The sequence below is a fragment of the Canis lupus genome, chromosome 15, assembly GCF_011100685.1.
Source record: "Canis lupus familiaris isolate Mischka breed German Shepherd chromosome 15, alternate assembly UU_Cfam_GSD_1.0, whole genome shotgun sequence".
Taxonomy (NCBI): Eukaryota; Metazoa; Chordata; class Mammalia; order Carnivora; family Canidae; genus Canis; species Canis lupus.
In genome coordinates this window covers 10233793-10252024 of record NC_049236.1, presented here as the reverse complement: position 1 = coordinate 10252024, position 18232 = coordinate 10233793, and the positions used below count along the sequence as shown (strand labels likewise).

The 18232-nt window shown below is 37.2% G+C and overlaps 1 long non-coding RNA gene across 1 annotated transcript in view; it reads left to right on the top strand.

Annotated features, from left to right (window-relative positions):
- LOC119869374 overlaps window positions 1–18232 on the top strand; it is a 66079-nt gene that overhangs the window by 6962 nt on the left and 40885 nt on the right. Inside the window, exon 2 of the long non-coding RNA XR_005370234.1 lies at window positions 7649–7711. This is a non-coding gene — a long non-coding RNA (uncharacterized LOC119869374). The remainder of the gene's footprint in view (window positions 1–7648; window positions 7712–18232) is intronic.

Below are 18232 nucleotides of genomic sequence, written 5' to 3'. Positions count from 1 at the left end.
CTAGGAACTTATTGAAACAAAACACCATATACAGAGTATAATAAGATATTAGATATAATGAAGGCACAAAGAAAAAATAAATTGGACTTGGCAAGTAATAAATACCTGAGAGAAACCAAACTCCATCTTCAGAAAGTTACTCTAGAAGAGTCAATCAGACTTTCATTTACAATAAAATGAAGACTAGATTTTCTTAAAAAAAAATCCCCAAACAAAACAAATAATTGGATAAAATATTTTTTATTTTTTTTTATGATAGTCACACAGAGAGAGAGAGAGAGAGAGAGGCAGAGACACAGGCAGAGGGAGAAGCAGGCTCCATGCACCGGGAGCCTGACGTGGGATTCGATCCCGGGTCTCCAGGATCGCGCCCTGGGCCAAAGGCAGGCGCTAAACCGCTGCGCCACCCAGGGATCCCGGATAAAATATTTTTTAAACATATTTTGAGGGATGCCTGGGTGGCTTAGCGGTTGAGCATCTGCCTTTAGCTCAGGGCCTAATCCCGGGATCCGGGATTGAGTCCTGCATCGGGCTCCCTGCATGGAGCCTGCTTCTCCCTCTGCCTATGTCTCTGCCTCTCTGTCTCTCATGAATAAACAAATAAATATTTTTTAAAAAACCAAACATTTTGGCATGCAGAGTGTAATGGAAGAAAGTAAGGGTAATCTACAGAGACAAAAAGTGGGGGAAAGTGAGTCCTGATAACAACTGCTCTGGGGGCATCCACTGACCTCTAATGTGTTAGTTTCTTGGGGACACCATAACAGGTATCACAAACTGGGTGGCTAAAACAAGAGAAATGTATTGTCTCACAGTTCTTTTTTTTTTTTTTTAAGATTTTATTTATTTATTTGAAAGAAAGAGAGTTCAAGCAGGGGAAGGGGAGAGGGAGAGGGAGAAGCAGAGCCCGATATGGGGCTCGATCCCAGGACCCTGAGATCATGACCTGAGCGAAGTCACTCAGCCAACTGAGTCACCCAGGTGCCCCTTGTGTAACAACAGTTCTAAAGGGTAGAAGTCTGAAATCATGTTGGTTCCTTCTGAGAGCTGAGGAAGAATATATTCCATTTGGTTCTCCTGGCTTCTGGTAACCCCAGACATTCCATGGCTTGTGGATGGTGTTCTTCCTGGGTCCTGGCATTGTCTTCCCTCCATGTGTGTCCAATTTCCCTGTATTTATAAGAACACCTGTCATAATGAATTAAGGCCCACCCTAATAACCTCATCATACCTTGATCATCTGCTAAAACCATTTCCAAGTAAGACAATACTCACAAGTACTGGAGGTTAGGACTTCAGTGTCTTTTGGGGGAGATACAATTCAGCCCATACCATCTGACAACCTCAAGTTTTTGTTTTACCATTTTTTTTTTAAAGACTTCATTTATTTATTTGACAGAGAGAGAGAGAGCACAAGCAGGGGGAGTGGCAGGCAGAAGAAGAGGGAGAAGCAGGCCCCTGCTGAGCAGGGAGTCAGACACAGGGCTCCATCCCAGAACCCCAGGATCATGACCTGAGCCAAAGGTAGACACTCAACCAAGTGAGCCACCCAGATGCTCCTTAAGTTTTGGTTTTAAAGAGAGGCTAAAAGACAGTGGTTAAGACAATGATGAAGTAGGAAGACTGACAGAGAACCCCTTTTTAAAGCTGCACACCGCAAACTGTAACATGCTTAAGGAAAAGTTAAACTGTCTGTACAAACATTTTGCCCATCTGTATTGGTTTTTTTGTTTATTTTCCTTCCTTTCTTTTTTAAGATTTTATTCATTTATTCACAAGAGACACACAGAGAGAGGCAGAGATATAGGCAGAGGGAGAAGCAGGCTCCCTGCAGGGAGTCCGACGTGAGCCAAAGGCAGATGCTCAACCACTGAGCCACCCAGGTGCCCTTGCTTGTTTATTTTCTTATTGAGTTTTGAAAGTCCTTTGTATATTCTGGATACAAGACTTTTATCAAGTATGTGTTAAATATTGCCTCTAAAGTCTGTGGCTTGTCTTATCATTTAGTCTTCTCTTTTGAAGAGAAGTTTTTAATTTAATGAAGTACAATTTATCAATTTTTAAAATTTCCTCTTCATGCTTTGTGTGATCCAAGAAATCTTTGCCTAAGCCAGGGTAAAAAAAGTTTTTTTCCTAGAAGCTTCATAGCTTTATGATTTACATTTACAGGTATGTGATCCATTTCAAATAAATTTTTATATATGGTGTGAGGTAAGGGTTGAAGGTTTTTTTTTCCTTTTGTATGTATATTCAGTCATTCTAGGATTATTTCTTAAAAACACCATTGGATTATCTTGATGTCTTTGTGGAAAAATCCATTGGCCATATATATGTAAGTCTAATTATGACTCATGTTCTGTATCATTGATTTATATGTCTTTCATTATACAAATGTAACATTGCCTTGATTACCATAGCTTTATAAGTCTTGAAATCAAACCGATTGTATTTGTTCAAATTTAATTTTGATATTCCAGATCCTTTGATTTCTGTATATTTTTAAATTTTAGAATTAGTAAATCAAATATTAAAAAACGATTGGAATTATGTTGAGTCTATAAATCAATTTGGGGGAGAACGCACATGTCAATAATTTGAGTCTTCTAACCATGAATATCTCTCTACTTATTCAGGTTTAAAGTTTCTTTAATTACTATTTTTCCATTTTCTATATGGATCTTGCATAAAATTTGTCAGACTTGCTCCTAAACATTTCACATTTTTAAGCTTTTTTATTTCAATTTACAATTGTTCATTGCTAGCATACAGAAATATAGTGACTTTTTAAATTCCAGTAGAATTAACATACAGTGTTATATTAGTTTCAGGTGTGCAATATAGTGATTCAACAATTCCATACATCACCCAGTGCTCATCATGACAAGTGTACTCCTTAATTCCCATCACCTATGTCACCCAAACCCCACCCACCTTCCCTGTGGTGGGGGTGTTTGTTCTCTATAGTTAAGAGTCTTGTTTCTTGGTTCATTTCTCTCCTTCTTTTTTCCCTTTGCTCATTTGTTTTGTTTCTTTTTTTTATTTTTAAAAAGATTTTATTTATTTATTCACGAGAGACAGAGAGGCAGAGGGAGAAGCAGGCTCCATGCAGGGAGCCTGACATGGGACTCGATCCTGGATCTCCAGGATCAGGCCCTGGGCTGAAGGTGGCGCTAAACCACTGAGCCACCCGGGCTGCCCATTTGTTTTGTTTCTTAAATTCTACATATGAGTGAAATCCTATGGTATTTGTCTTTCTCTGACTTACTTATTTCACTTAGCATTATACTCTCTAATTTCATTCTTGTTGGAAATGGCAAGATTTTTTTCTTGCAAGATTTCATTTTTTATGGCTGAATAATATTCCATTGTCTATTATATCACATCTTCTTTATCCATTCATCTATTGATGGATCCTTGGGCTGCTTCTATAATTTGACTACTGTAAATAATACTGCTGTAAATATAAGGATGCATATAACCCTTTGAATTAGTGCTTTTGTATTCTTTGGGTAAATACCCGTAGTGCAATTCCTGGATCATAGGGAGAAAAACAGTAACTTTTTTTATACTGATCTTATATCCTCCAACCTTGCTAAAATTCCTAATTATTCTAGGTTTTGAGTTTGTTTTGTTTTGGGGGAGATTTTCATGGATAGCCAAATTGTCTATAAGCAAGAAGTTTTATTTTTTTCCTTTCCAGTTTGTATGCTTTTTTTTTTTTTTTTTTCTTGCCTTACTGTCCTGGCTATCACCTCCAATACAATGTTTAATAGAAGTGATTAGAGTAGACATCTTTGCCTTATTTCTGATCTGAGAAAGAAAGCACTTAATCTTTCACCATGATATTAGCTCTAGATTTTTCCTTTTTTTTAATTTAAATTCAGTTAGCTAACACATAGTGCATCATTACTTTCAGATGTAGTGTTCAATAATTTATCAGTTTAAATTATAATTTAAATGGATGAGGAATTTAATAATTTTTTCTGCTTTTTATTGAGATGATTATTTGTAGTTTTTTAGCCTGTTAAGAGAGTGAGTTATATTGATTTTCTTTTTTGATTTTCAAATATTGACTTACCCTTGCATTTCTAGGAGAAACCCCACTTGCTTTTGATGTATCACACTTCCTACATATTGCTGGATTTGATATGCTAATATTTTGTTAAAGATTTTAATGAGTATATTCATGAGTAATATTGATTTATAGCTGGGATCCCTGGGTGGCTCAGCAGTTTAGCACCTGCCTTCAGCCCAGGGCGTGATTCTGGGGTACTGTGGTTGAGTCCCACCCCCATTGGGCTCCCTGCATGAAGCCTGCTTCTCCCTCTGCCTGTGTCTCTGCCCCTCTCTCTCTCTGTGTCTCTCATGAATAAATAAATAAAGAATCTTTAAAAAATATTGATTTATAGCTTTCTTTCCTATTAATGTCTTGCTATAGATGGAATATTTGTGTCCTCTCAAAATTCCTATGTTGAAATGTAATGCTCAGTGTGATGCTATGAGGAGATGTGGGAACTACTTAAGTCATGAAAGTGGAACCTTCATGAATGGGCTTAGTGCTCTTACAAAAATGAGACTCCACAGAGATCCCCAGTCCCTTCCACCAATGAACCAGAAAGCAGGCCTCCATCAGACATTCATTCTACTAGAGCTTGGATCTTGGATTTCTCAGCCTCCAGAACTATGAGAAATAAATTTCCATCGTCTATCAGTCACCCAGACTATAGTATTTTGTTATAGCAGCCCAGAAGGACTAAGATAACATCTTTTTCTGGTTTTGGTACCACAGTAATGCTGACCTCATGAGTTGGGAAGTGCTCTCTCTTCTGTTTTCAAAAAGAGTTTATACAGAATTAGTATTGTAACTTTCTTAGATGTTTGGTTGAATTAACCAGTGAAGCCCTCTGGAACTGGAGTCTTCTTCATGGCAAAGTTTTTATCTATAAATTCAAATTTTAAAATAGATATGGGCTATTCAGGCAATCTTTGGCAATGTGTATCTTTCTTTCTTTCTTTCTTTCTTTTTAGTGTGTATCTTTCAAGGAATTTGTCCATCTTGTTTTTGTTTTCAATTTTTTTGAAAATAAATTTGTCATAATATTGCCTTATTTTTTAAATATATGTAGTATATTAAATTATGTCCCCTCTTACATTCTTAATATTGCCAGTTAATATCTTCTCTCTTTTATTTATTTATTTTGATCAATTGAATATATTAATTTGTCAAACTTTTCAAAGAACTATCTTTTGACTTCACTGATTTTCTTTATTGTTTCTCTGTTATCAATTTCACTGATATCTGTTCTTGCCTTTATTATTTCCTTCTAGCTGCTTACTTTCAGTTTAATTGCTCCTTTATTTTAAAGTGAAATCTTAGAGTACTAATGATTCAAGACACTTCTTATTTTCTAGAAAAAGACAGTTTCTCAAATTTCTCTGGATCCCACAAATTCCAATATGTTATGTTTTCATTTTCAGTCAATTAAAAATATTTCTAACTTCCCTTATGACTTCCTTTTTGATCCATGGGCTATTTCCACTATCTATGGTTACAAAATATACTTTGTATTATTTCAGTGGAGATCAAATACATAGGTCATATCAATAAATGTAAATGGGCTTGTTTTGGGGCACCTGGCTGGCTTAATTGGTAGAGCATTGATTCTTGATCTTGGGGTTGTGAATTCGAGCCCCATGTTGGATGTAAAGATTACTTAAGTAATTTTTTTAAACCCAATAAATAAATAAATAAATAAATGGACTTGTTTCACCTATTTTTTGGTAAATATTTTATTTATTTATTCATGAGAGACAGAGAGAGAGGCAGAGACATAGGCAGAGGGAGAGGGAGAAGCTGGTTCCCTCTGGAAAGCCTGACATGGGACTCGATCCTGAAACTCCAGGATCATGACCTGAACCAAAGGCAGAGGCTCAACTGCTGAGCCACCCAGGCATCCCTTTGTTTCACCTATTAAAAGAAAAAGATACTCACATTTTGAGACAAAACAAAAGTCAACCTATGCTTTACTTAAGAGACATACTTAAAATTAAGTGAAACACAGAGAGGATTGGACTCCTGGGTGGCTCAGTGGTTGAGCGTCTGCCTTTGGCTCAGGGCGTGATCCCGGGGTCCAGGATGGAGTCCCGAGTCCGGCTTCTTGCAGGGAGCCTGCTACTCCCTTGGCCTGTGTCTCTGCCTCTCTGTGTCTCTCATGAATAAGTAAGTAAAATCTTAAAACAAACAAACAAACAAACAAATACAGAGACTAAAAAAAACCAGGATAGGCAAAGATATACCTGATAAATACAAACAAGCTCACTTAAAAAAAAAAGTACAAAAAAAAAGTACAAGGAGAAATAGAAACACACTAATTGTATAAATCTATAATACGTGATTCTAAATCTAACACGTCAATTTTAACAAACGATGTAAAAGAGTTCTAAACAGTATAACAAATATGGTAGCTTTAATGCATATATCAAACTTTACCCTCTAATAATAGGAAATATACCTAATTCTTTAGTGCACATGAAGCATTTATGAAATTAGTTACATAGTAAAAAAAAAAATCTCAACAAAAACCATGAAGTAAGTATATTACAAACAGGGACACCTGGATGGTCGAGCATCTGCCTTCAGCCCAGCGTGTGATCTTGGGGTCCCAGGATGGAGTCCCACATCAGACTTCCTGCATGGAGCCTGCTTCTCCCTCTGCCTATGTCTCTGCTTCTCTCTCTCTGTCTCTCATGAATAAATAAATAAAATCTTTAAAAAATGTTTAAGAAAGACACATTACAAACAACATTCTTATTACAATCTAAGAAAACTTGAAATCAAGAGTAAAAATTTTTATTTATTTTAACATATTCTTTACGCCCAATATGGGGCTTGAACTCACAGCCCTAAGATCACGACTTGCAAGAGTCACATGCTGTACTGACTGAACCAGCCAGGTTCCCATTTTACATTTTATTTTATTTTGTGAGTAAAAACTTTCTTTTCCCTCTGCCACTTTCTCGCTCTCTTTGTCAAATAAAAAAAAAATTTTTTTCTTAAAGATTTTATTTATTTACTCATGAGAGACACAGAGAGAGAGAGAGACAGAGACAGAGACACAGGCAGAGGGAGAAGCAAGCTCCATGCAGGGATCCTGACATGGGACTCGATCCCGGGTCCCCAGCATCACACCACAGGCTGAAGGTGGCACTAAACCTCTGAGCCACCCAGGCTGCCCCAAATAAATGAATTCTTAAGAAAATAGATAAGCAAAAAACCTTAGTGGCTTAAAGCAAGATTTATTGTTTAATATGATTCTATGGGTTAGCTAGACAGTTCTCATCTGGGCCAGGACAGATGATGCTGGATACTTTAGGATGACCTTTAACAATTTCAAAAAAATGTTCAATTTCACTCAAAATTAGATAAATGCAAAGTAAAAATATAATTCTCACTGATAAGCTGGGTAAAAAAATAAAATTTGGTAAAAAAAAATGTAGTGTACTCTGTTGATTAGGCTATGAGGAAGCAGGCACTCCATTCATTGCTGACAGGAATAAAATAATGCTACAACCTCTATGAAGTGAATTTGGCAACACATAAGAAAACTATATATACATTCATGTTCTAACCCTATAATTTTAATTCTAGGCATTTAACCTGAAAATACACTTCCAAGATAGGAGAAAGACATGCACAAATATTTCATTATGTGTAAGTATTTCTTTGTAAACATTATTTGTAATAGCATTACTATACATTAGCTAATTGAATTTTTTTTAGCTAATTGAATTTAAATTTAAAAATAAACATTATTTTTCAGAGCATTATAGTGTTTATGATAGCATTACAAATAAGCATTTGTAAAAAAAAAACAAATAAGCATTTGTAATAACGAAATATTGTAAATATCCTAAATATCCAGCGACAAGGACTGATAAGAATAAACAGTGACACATTTACACAATTGAAAACTATACAGCCATTTGAAAAGGTAGGAAGAGGGCAGCCTCGGTGGCCCAGCGGTTTAGTGCCTGCCTTTGGCCGAGGGCGTGATTCTCGAGTCCGGGGATCAAGTCCCGCATTGGGCTCCCTGCATGGACCCTGCTTCTGTCTCTGCCTCTCTCTCTCTCTCTCTCTCTCTCTCCCTGTCCTTCTATTGAATAAATAAATTTAAAAAAAAAGAATGGATAAACAAAATATGATATATTCATACAATGGTATATATTTAGTTATAAAAAATAATGAAGGGCCGCCCTGGTGCAGCGGTTTAGCGCCGCCTGCAGCCCAGGGCGTGATCCTGGAGACCCTGAATCGAGTCCCACGTCAGGCTCTCTGTATGATGCCTGCTTCTCCCTCTGCCTGTGTCTCTGCCTCTCTCTCTCTCTGTCTCTATGAATAAATAAATAAAATCTTAAAAAAAGAAAGTACTAATTAATGGTACCACATGGTTGAAAATTATGCTAAAGATTGACACAAAAGACTATGTATTGTATGATTCCATTTAAATAAAATATCCAGGATAGGCTGCAGAGACAGAAAATAGATTAAGTGTTGTAAGGGGCTACTGGAGGGAGGAAATAGGGAGCCATTGCTAATGGGGACAAAGTTCCTTTTAGGGGTGATAAAAATGTTCTTGAACTAGAAAGTGGTAATCACCGCACAATTTTGTAAAGATACTAAAAAAAATGTCAATTATATACTTTATTGAAAGAGTAAATTTTTTTTTTTAAGATTTTATTTATTTATTCATGAGAGGGGATCCCTGGGTGGTTCAACGGTTTAGCACCTGCCTTCGGCCCAGGGCACGTCCTGGAGTCCCGGGATCGAGTCCCACGTCGGGCTCCCTGCATGGAGCCTGCTTCTTCCGTCTGCCTGTTTCTCTGCCTCCCTCTTTCTGTGTCTCTCATGAATAAATTTTTTAAAAATTTAGAAAGAGGGAGGCAGAGACAGAGGCAGAGGGAAAAATAGGCTTCCCCGCAGGGAGCCCAATGTGGGACTCGATCCTGGAACCCAGGGATCATGTCCTGAGCCAAAGGCAGATGTTCAACTGCTGAGCCACCCAGGCGTCCCTGAAAGAGTAAATTCTGTGGTATATGAATTAACTAATCAGTTTTTTTTTTTAAAGAGGAAGAGAGAAGCAAAAACAACAAAAGAACCCAAGCATGGGTCTACTGCCCTTTACTCAATACAAAGATGATGATCTCTAAAAGTAGGACTTATTCTTTAGATATTTTATGTAACTGGTTTTTTGGAGTGCTCGAAAGAGGTTTCCTTATTTATTTCCTTCCACAAGAATGAGGAAATGTGTTTATTTTGGTCACTTCACTATCTTCAGTTCCTAGCATGGTGCCTAGCACATGGTTGACACCCAGTAAATAAGTGTTGAATGAAAAAGAAAAGTAGAATGAATGATAATAGAGTTAAGAAATCCTATCTGGTAATTACCAGTGCAATACTTAGAAATTATTGTATGAAAGTTTGATGGGTAACAGGATATTTACAAGATCCCAAGGGATTACCCCTAAGATTACTTCATCATGAAGGGGAAAAGTATTATTACAATGGAGAGGTCTTTGGACACCACTTTAATCATGTGATCAAATTTAGCATGACCATAAGGGAATTACTTGACATTAGGTAATTCCTGATGTGATACAGAGGGAGCGCAATACTACATAGGAAATTCCTTGCCAAGAATGTTTAATCTGAATCTAATTTTGAAGAGGCAATCAGACAATGACTATGAGATCTTCTATGAGACAATTGGCTAGACTGTTTAAAAATATCAAATATTGTCAAAGAAAAAAAGCAAAGTGATATCTCATTGTGGTTTTAATTTCCATTTCCCTATTGATTGTGATGTTGAACATTTTTTCATGTGTTTTTGGGCCATCTGTATGCCTTCTTTAGAAAAATGTCTATTCAGGTTGTCTGCCCATTTCTTTTTTTAAAATTTTTTTTAAAAGATTTTATTTATTTATTCATGAGAGAGACACACAGAGAGAGGCAGAGGGAGAAGCAGGCTCCTGTAGGGAGTCCGATGTGGGACTCGATCCTGGGACTCCTGGATCACTCCCTAGGCCGAAGGCAGATGCTCAACTGCTGAGCCACCCAGGCGTCCCTGTCTGCCCATTTCTAATTGGATTATTTGTTCTCTTGTGTTGAGCTGTATAAGTTCTTTATATACTTTGGATGTTAATCCCTTATCAGATATATCATTTGCAAATATCTCCTCCCATTCAGTAGATTGCTTTTTTGTTTTGTAGGTAGTTTCCTTCACTATGCAGAAGCTTTTTATTTTGATGTAGTCCCAATAGTTTTATTTTAATGTCTGGAAAAATGTTTCTATGGCCTACATCAAATAAATTACTGCTTATGTTTTCTTCTAGGAATTTTATTGTTTCAGGTTTCATGTTTAGGTCTTTAATTCATTTTAAATTTATTTTTGTGTAAGAAAGTGGTCCAGTTTCGTTCTTTTGCATGTAGTTGTCCTGTTTTCCCAATACCGTTTATTGAAGAGATGATATTTTTCCCATTGTGTATCTTTGCTTCCTTTGTCATAAATTAAATGACCATAAAAGCATGAGTTTATTTTTGGATTCTATTCTGTTCTGTTAACCTATGTGTCTGTTTTTTTTTTAATGTCTTATTTATTTATTCATAAGTGACAGAGAGAGAGAGAGAGAGAGAGGCAGAGACACAGGTCCAGGGAGAAGCAGGCTCCCTGCAGGGAGCCCAATGTGGGTGGGACTCCACCACAGTGCCCCAGAATCACGCCCTGGGCAGAAGGCAGCGCTAAACCGCTGAGCCACTCGGGCTGCCCTGTTTTTGTTTCAGTACCATACTGTTTTGATTACTACAGCTTTTGAAATCCTCGTGTTCTGTTGGTGGGAATACAAGTTGATGCAGACACTAAAGAAAACAGTACAAATTTCTTCCAAAAATTAAAAATTGAATTACCATATGATCCAGTAATTCCAATACTGAGTATTTACCCATAAAAACACAAAACATTAATCTGAAAATATATATACACCCCTATGTTTATTGAAGCATTATTTACAATAGCCAAGATATGGAAGCAACCCAAGTGTCCATTGATAGATGTGGTATTAAAAACTATGAAATTTTACTCAGCCATAAAAAAGAATGAAATCTTTCCATTTACAGCAACATGAATGGAACTAGAGGGCATAGTGCTAAGTGAAATAAGGCAGACAGAGAAACACAAACCATATAATTTCACTCCTATATGGAAATTAAGAAACAAATGAACAAAGGAAAAAAGAGAGAAACAAAAAAACCCAAACTCAAATATAGACAACAAACAGGTGATTGCCAGAGGGGAGATGGGTGGGAGGATAGGTGAAATAGGTGAAGTGGATTAATGTACACTTATGATGAGCAATGAGTAATTTATAGACTTTTTGAAACAGTATAGTGTACATCTGAAATGAATATAGCACTGTTAGTCAATTATACTAGAATTTTAAAAATCACTAAAAAATTTTAAGACAAATGACCCAATTAAAAGTGGACATAACAATTTGAATAGATACTTCTCTAAAGGAAATATACTAGTAGTATAAAAAAATGATCACTATCATTAGCAAATCAAGCCCAGAAAGAGATACCACTCTTATATCCAATAGAATGGCTGTAATCTAAAATAATAGGCACATCTGGATGACTCAGATAGTTAAGCATCTGACTCTTGATTTTGGCTTGCATTCTGATCTCAGAGCACAGGGCTCTGCACTCAGCAGTCTGCTTGAGATTTCTTTTTCTCCCTCTTCCTCTGTTCCCCCTGCTCCCCCTGCTCTCTCTCTCTCTCTCTCAAATAAATAAATGAGTAAACTATTACAAAAAATAAGACTACAATAAGTGTTGACAAGAATGTGGAGAAATTGAAATCCTCATTCACTAGCAGTAAGAATGTTAAATAGTACAGCCACTCCAGAATACAGTGTGGCAATTCCTCAAATTGTTAAATGAGGAATTAACTGTATAGCCCAGAATCCTACTTGGAGTGTATATCAAAGAAAAATAAAAATATATTCCATAAAACTTGGATACAAATGTTCATAGAAGCATTATTCATAATAGCCAAAAAAGTGGATACAACTCAAATGTCCATTAACTGATAAATGAATATACAAAACGTGTATATTTATAAAATAAGCAGATATTTTAAAATTTGATGAAGCCCATTTTTATCAGTCTTTTCTATTATTGTTTTCTGGTTCTGTCTGCAAAAACTTTGCCTAAATCATGACCATGAAGATATTCTCTTATTTTTTCTTCTAATAGTTTTAGCTTTTTATACTTAGATCTGTTATCCAACCTATCTGTTGTTGGTAGATGGGTGTTTCAGTCTCCAATTTTAGTTGTGGATTTGTTTATTTATCCTTTCAATTCTACCAGTTTGTACTTTACATGTTTTGCAGACCTGTTGTTTGGTGCATATATTTTTAGGATTGCTATGCGTTCTTGCTGGGTTGACCATTTATATAATGTATTTCTCTGTTTTCTGGTTATTTGCTTTGTTCTGAAGTATATATATATATATTTTTTTTTAAAGATTTATCTATTTATTTATGATAGACATAGAAAGAAAGGCAGAGGGAGAGGCAGGCTCCACGCTGGGAGCCCGATGCGGGACCCGATCCTGGGGCTCCAGGACCATGCCCTGGGCCAAAGGCAGGCGCCAAACCGCCGAGCCACCAGGGATCCCCTGTTCTGAAGTATATTTTATCTGATATTAACATAGCCATTACTACTTACTTTTAAAATTTAACAGGTTTACTTATAATTGTTAAAAAGTTGAACTGCTGAAATTTGTTCACTGAAACACTTTGATTTGTATGAATGCTTTATGTTCCCTTATTTATTTATTTATTTATTTATTTATTGTTCCCACATTTATATTAAAAATTCACACACAAACGAAAATGGAAAAACTGCTACTACCTAATTTCTGTCTTCTATTTTTCCACTTACAGTCATATACTTTAGGTGCCTTTTGACTCTATGGGAAAAAATATCTAACATTCAGAGCTACCAATAACAGGAAAAATAGAATTTTTTTATATTTTAGTTTTTTAGAGAGAGAAGGCATGGGAGCACAGAGTGGGGGTGCGGGTAAGGGACAGGAATAGAGAGAGAGAGAGAGGGAATTTTTTAAAAATTTTATTTATTTATTCATGAGAGACACACACACACAGAGGCAGAGACATAGGCAGAGGGAGAAGCAGGCTTGCCACAGGTAACCTGATGTGGGACTCGATCCCAGATTCTGGATCCCAGGATCACACCCTGAGCTGAAGGAAGACACTTAACCGCTGAACCACCCAGGTGTCCCGAAAGAGGGAGAATCTTAAGCAGGCTCCAAGCCCATTGGAGGCCCACACAGGGCTCAATCTTATGACCCCGAGATCATGACCCGAGCCAAAATCAAGAGTCAGAGCTTAAACCACTGAGCCACCCAGGCGCCCAGAGAATTTTTCTTTTTTTAAAGAATGAAATGTTTTTCATCATAGTGGAAATGCTATGTACCTATGCAGAATGCTAGCTGGATGTCTTTTGGTATAATTGTTACATGTTTGGCATGGATAGCACTCATGTTGATGTCTTCAAAAAGGCCCACAAGATGGGTCTCACTTGCCTCCTGCAAAGCACCAAAAGCTGTAGTCTGGAAGCACAGATTTGTTTTGAAGTCCTGAGCAAGTTCTCCCACCAGCCACCGGAAAGGAAGTTTTCCAATCAGAAGTTCAGAGGACTTCAGATAACATCAACTTCCCGGAGTGCCACAGTACCAGGCCTTTACTACTGTGAAGTAGGTTTCTTCACCCCTCCAGTAGAGGGCACCCTTTTGCCACAGCTTTTGTAACCAGTTTCTTCCTCTGAGCTGTAGCACTGGTGGATTTGCAAGCATTCTGCTTTGTAGGAGCCATGGAATAGAGACCTCCTTATCTCTCTTCTCCTTTGGCTAGAGCTCGGTGAGATACAGGTGTCACTGGTTATTATATTTTTCAACTCTAAACTTTCCATTTGCTCCATCTTTACATTTCCAATTTCTTTACCAAGAATTTTTATTTTTTCATGTTTCAAGCATATTTTTACATTTGTTTCTTGAAGTATTTTTTTTAAAATATTTTTTATTTATTCATGAGAGACAGAAAGAGACAGAGGGAGCACAAGCAGGGGGAGAGGGAGAGGTAGAGGGAGAGGGAGAAGCAGACTCCCCACTGAGCTGGGAGCCCAACGTGGGGCTCCATCCCAGGACCTGGAAATCATGACCTGAGCCAAAGACAGATGCTTAACCATCTGAGCCACCCAGGCCCCCCTGTTTCTTGAAGTATTTTTTTTAAAGATTTTATTTATTTATTCATGAGAGACACACACAGAGAGGCAAAGACACAGGCAGAGGGAGAAGCAGGCTCCATGTAGGGAGCCCGATGTGGGACTTGATCCTGGGTCTCCAGGATCATGCCCTGAGCCAACGGCAGAGGCTCAACTGCTGAACCACCCAGGTGTCCCCTTGAAGTATTTTTATGATGGCGATAGACCCAAAATCTCCGTCATCTTAGAGTGGCAAGTATTGATTATCTTTTTGTTTGTTTGTAATTTACTTTGAGATTTTCCTAGTTCCAGGTAGGATGTGTGGTTTTTGATTGAAACTTTGACATTTTGGGGTTATGTGTTTTGAGACTCTGGATTGTATTTATTTATTAAAAAATTTTTAAAAAGTACGATAAACCAGCAGTAATTCTTTTTTTAAGTAGTAATTCTTTATTATCATCAAACATCCAAACAGTTTTTTAAATGTTCTTAATTGCCTCATTTTTTGACTATTTTAATCAGAATCTTAATAATGTCCACACTCTGCATTTCATCAATAAATCCCAAGTCTTTTTTATTCTATAAGTTCTCTCCTCCTTTAAAATTTTTCTTTTTTAAAAAAGATTATTTATTTATTCATGAGAGACACACACAGAGAGAAAGAGATAGGCAGAGATACAGGCTTCTCCCACAGGCAGAGGGATAAGCAGGCTCCCCGCAAGGAGCCCAATGTGGGACTCGATCCGGTACTCCAGGACCATGCCCTGGGCTGAAGGCAGACGCCCAACCTCTGAGCCACCCAGGCGTCCCCTTTAAAAGTTTTCTTACAAAATTTTTGTTGTTCTATTGTTATTGCAGAAACTGGGTGATTTATACTGTCTGGATTTTGCCAATTGCTTCACCATTGAATTCAACTTACCATGCTTCTCTGTTCCCTTTAGGTGTTGGGTTGAGCCATGGATATTATTTAAATCTGTTTTAGCCAGCTTTCTCTGACATTTCTATTGCTAGGGAAGGGAAGTGCAACATGGGGTAGGAGTCAGGGTACAAGTCCAAATTTCCAATTTGGACTCTGTTTATATGTAGGGTGGGGGCTATTCATTACTGCTGGGCAAGGATGGGGTTCTGGTTCCCCACTAGTGCTCCGACTGATACCACTCTGCACGGGAAAGATAGGAGTGCTTCATTTCTGTTCCCAATGTGACCTCCATTGACACTATGGGGGGAGAACAAAGTAGCTTATTATTGTTGGACATTGGTGAACATCCTGGCTCTCTACTAGACCTCCTCTGACACCACTCCCCATTATCCTTTTTCAAAAAGTAATATATTTAATTGTAAGTTTATGTAATTTAATTTTTAAAAATGACTATTTCTAACAATTGGCTCATAAAGTTCTTGAAAATTTAACAATCAACTCTCATGAGCCAGCAGAAGCTGGCTCTAACACAACTCAGTAAAAATGCACATAACCTTTGATCCAGCAACTCTACTGCTAGGAATCTACCCTAAGGAATTCTAAGTTTATCTTCAATTCATCTGAGCAACTGTTTGCTGGGCATGTCTTATACCCACGTGTGTCTAATAGGCATTTCAAATTTATTATGTCCAGAACTAAACCCTCAATTTTTATTCCATAAATTTGTTTCTTCTCCTGTGTTTCCCATCTTAGTTTAGAACTGTCATCATCCAAATGCTCAGGTTCATTAGTCCTGACTCTTCTTTTTCTCTTAATCATCTGAACTATTAGCAAATCCTGCTGACTGCTTCACCAATATATATTATAATCTGATGACTTCCTTCTTTGTCATTGAGCCTCGCTGGTTCTAAGTAACCAATATCTGAAGTCATCACTGTGGTTTTGTCTGGCCAAACCTGAGTTTGCCCATCTCTGGGAGTATAGAGTCAATCCCACCTAAGCACTTTCATAAATGGATTCTGGCAAAAAAGACAATTTTGACTTTAATGTTGCAACACGGTCATTTAACTGCTTATGTTCTCTGTGACAAACATCACATAATTCTATACATATATAGAAGATTAAGTAGGAAAAAACAGAAGAAAGAAATCCAGAATTTAGTGATTATAATGCTCTACATTTTCATGTGTAGCATGTTTTTATTTTTTAAATTTTTTTAATAAATTAATTTTTTTTAATAAATTAATTTTTTATTGGTGTTCAATTTACCAACATACAGAATAACACCCAGTGCTCATCCCGTCAAGTGTCCCCCTCAGTGCCCGTCACCCACTCACCTCCACCCCCTGCCCTCCTCCCCTTCCACCACCCCCAGTTCGTTTCCCAGAGTTAGGAGTCTTTATGTTCTGTCTCCCTTTCTGATATTTCCCACACATTTCTTCTCCCTTCCCTTCTATTCCCTTTCACTATTATTTATATTCCCCAAATGAATGAGAACATACACTGTTTGTCCTTCTCCGATGGACTTACTTCACTCAGCATAATACCCTCCAGTTCCATCCACGTTGAAGCAAATGGTGGGTATTTGTCGTTTCTAATGGCTGAGGAATATTCCATTGTATACATAAACCACATCTTCTTTATCCATTCATCTTTCGATGGACACCGAGGCTCCTTCCACAGTTTGGCTATTGTGGACATTGTAGCATGTTTTTTAAATGTTAAATTAATTCACATGATCTAAACAAGCCCTTTTTTCAATGGATATTTTAAATTATCTAGAGCTAGTTTGTTCTTTTGAAAAGGTCATTGATACTTTATCTTTGTTTGCATAGAATGGAACAAAGTGATTATATATGAAAATTCGTGGCAAATTCCTCTATATGGAAAACATACTTTTTTTTCCTAAGATGCTCTTTATTTCACTGCTCATATACTTAAAAGTAAACATGAAAGAAGACCTGTTTTATGCCTTTGTGCCAGTATCCTTTTAAATGTCTGTTCTGTTTATTGCTGATTTCTCTGGTTTCTTCACTAGACCCACAAGAGAATAGTTTTCTTCATTTGAAATATAGAATTGCCAAATAGAACACAGTTCTAAATTTGAAATGTTCTGACTTTTATAAAAGTTACCTTGACTTTTTAACTGCAGTAATTACTTTATATGCAATATTTCAGAAAATTATGGCTCATATGATTACTGCTGTTCAAGAAAGTTATATCTGTTAGATGCAATTTTTTGTTGTTTGGGAAGAATCTAATAAAGGAATTATGTTTACCTTTGTAAACTCTGCATGCACAGAGTTTAAGGAAACCAACAATGGATGCTGTAGTATCCCATCTCTTATAACAGTACGAGAGCTAGTAAAAGTGGATATTTCTTACCAGTATTCTCAACTGTTGGCTTTGCCAACAGACAAGCCAGGGCAACAGGACACACAGAATCATGAATGTGGTAATATATTAAAGTTGGAGACATCGGTAAGAATGCATGTTTAATTACTATAGGTACAGGGATCCCTGGGTGGCGCAGCGGTTTGGTGCCTGCCTTTGGCCCAGGGCGCGATCCTGGAGACCCGGGATCGGATCCCACGTCGGGCTCCCGGTGCATGGAGCCTGCTTCTCCCTCTGCCTCTCTCTCTCTCTCTCTCTCTCTCTCTCTCTCTGTGACTATCATGAATAAATAAATAAAATCTTTAAAAAAAAATAATTACTATAGGTACAGATGGTTAAGTATAGGAATATTGATAGATATGTGTACACACATGGGTTAGTATATGCACACATACTTCTTTGTTCTGTCCGCTGAGAGAGATTAGAAGAAATGACACCCCAAAAATAATGAACACACTTAGGGCTTAAATCTTGGCATCTAATACCATTATCCATGAAAAGGAAACAGGGCTCCTTGGAAAATAGCTGATTCTATGACTAGGGCAGACAATATACAAGATGAACCTGGATCATCTTGT